The 2196-nt window shown below is 32.0% G+C and overlaps 1 non-coding gene across 1 annotated transcript; it reads left to right on the top strand.

Moving 5' to 3' along the window:
* Window positions 1-380: 380 nt before the first annotated feature.
* On the top strand, window positions 381-462 carry TRNAS-UGA (transfer RNA serine (anticodon UGA)). The gene has a single exon. It is a non-coding gene; the product is annotated as a tRNA-Ser (tRNA).
* Window positions 463-2196: the final 1734 nt, after the last annotated feature.

The following is a 2196-nucleotide window of genomic DNA, read 5'->3' as shown; positions in this document are numbered from 1 at the left end:
TAGTAGTTCACTTTATAATTTAAACATTTCAATTAAATAGTGATTAAATTGAAAAATAAGTGTTTTAGTAAAAAAAAATTCCATAATCTTATTTATATTCTTAATAGCAGTGCAAATATAGAATTATATATATGTTCAATTTTTTTATAATTCTTTTTTTGGATTTTAATGTGTAAAAATAGTTTTGATATGTCACACTTACTTTTTGTTTAATATGATAAATATATGATATTATACATGTGTTTGTATGTATAAAAATTATCTTATTTAAATATTTTGGATAATTTCTACGACATTGCAAGAGTACGGTGATATAAAAAATATGTTGAAGAGACTATTGTTAATCATAAACATATTTTTGCGACATCGTATATAACAACGTCGATATGTCCGAGTGGTTAAGGAGACAGACTTGAAATCTGTTGGGCTTCGCCCGCGCAGGTTCGAACCCTGCTGTCGGCGGTAAGTTACTATTTTATCGGTTTCTACCCTGACAAGCGGGGATTTGGACTTCGGACTTTTTGGCCTTTTAGTTAATTTCAAAGGCCAAAGCAACGGAGGGCCCACTATAAATGATCAACTTGGAAATTATTTTCAAACAATGGAAATCTGGAATGATTTTTTTTTGGGAAAAGATTTGAACCTCCCTTATCTTTTTAAAATGGACTTAAGCCTCTCCTATTGGGTAATCAATGGGACAAAGACCACCCCTCTAGCAATCCGTTAGCAATCTGTTTACGTATATCGTATATCCTTATGTTTGGGTGAAAAATTTTAAAACCCAGCTTGCCCTTTTTGCGTGGGAAATCATATAGCGTAAAATCATGGTTTTTAAAATCAATCTGGTGATCGAATCGGTCAGGGTCTGGTTATCGGGTTGAATGATCAGCCCCGTTCCGATAAAAAAAAATAAAAATATTGAAAAATGGTTAAAATGGTTCGAACGATTAATCGACCGGTTTGGCGGTTTGTTGACCAAAATCAACAGTTTTGAGGAAAATTATGCGTAAAATAATTTTGAAAACCATGCGTAAAAAATGATTTTCGAGTCCAACCATACGGTCTGGTCCGATTTTGAAAATCATGCATAAAATAAATTTTTATTTATTTTGCTGGGAAATTCAACCAAATCTGATTTATTAGTAAAAGAGAAAGAAGCGAATACCAAGAAATTCCAGGTTGCTAGCTAGAACGATTCAGAAAGGGTTGTAACCAAGAAATTCCATGTTTCAAAAAGCATAAGGGTAAGGACTAGAGAGAAAGGACTAGAAAGCATGATTTTAAAAAATGATTCGGAAACGGAATTGTTTTGGCCACAGGTTTTTGGGCCAACGGTTCGATCATCCAGTTCAAATGGATGGCCCATTCTGATAAAAAATAAAAAAATAAAAAATAATTAAAAAACGTTAAACGAGTCGATAATTCGATTGCCCAGGTCAACAGGTCTTTGACTTATTAAACTTTTTTTTTTTTTAAATTGGATGGCCCATTCATTTAACCTTTGTTTTTTTTATTAGTTAATTGAAATCGAATTGATACCTTTTCTTCGTCCTTTTTATATTGGTTAACATATACTGAAATAAAATATATATGTATTATAAATATTGTGTTAAAGTGTCAAGAAAATGTACAATTATAGAACTTAAACCATAAATATAATAATCCTTTTGATTTGTAGTATTATGATTTGAGGAACAAAAGGATTAAAATCAACATGTTTTTTGTTTTTCTCCCGTGGAGTCTAGACCAAGGTTTAAAATATCATATTTGTATCCAAAAGCGTGGGTATGTGAAGTGGGTAGAAAATTATATGACCTTTGCCTAGTCATGGACCTATGGTGTTGGTCATCCCCACTGTAAGGACGTGTTTTTTTTTGGATTTGGAGAGTGGGGAAAGTTGATCAATGGGATTTTAGTTCTCATTGACCAAGAATCTCATGTTCTATAAAAATGCCTATTTTGGAGAGCAGGCATACACGATAACTATTTTGCGGTATACTATAAAAATGCTTCAAAACACTAAGGGATAGCTTAGGTAATAATTACCGAAAAATCCTATTTTGGGTATGTAGCTCTAATAGCTCGAGTGATGAGATCTCTTTGGAAAAAAATAAAAGAGCACACCATACTTAGCAGAAAAAGGAAAAAATTCATTACTAATGCATAAATAAAAACCGAGCTAAAAAAGCTCGAGAA

The sequence above is a fragment of the Nelumbo lutea genome, chromosome 3 (genome assembly GCF_056320005.1).
Source record: "Nelumbo lutea isolate HS-2025 chromosome 3, American lotus-T2T, whole genome shotgun sequence".
Classification (NCBI taxonomy): domain Eukaryota; kingdom Viridiplantae; phylum Streptophyta; class Magnoliopsida; order Proteales; family Nelumbonaceae; genus Nelumbo; species Nelumbo lutea.
This window is presented reverse-complemented; position numbering and strand designations above follow the sequence as displayed.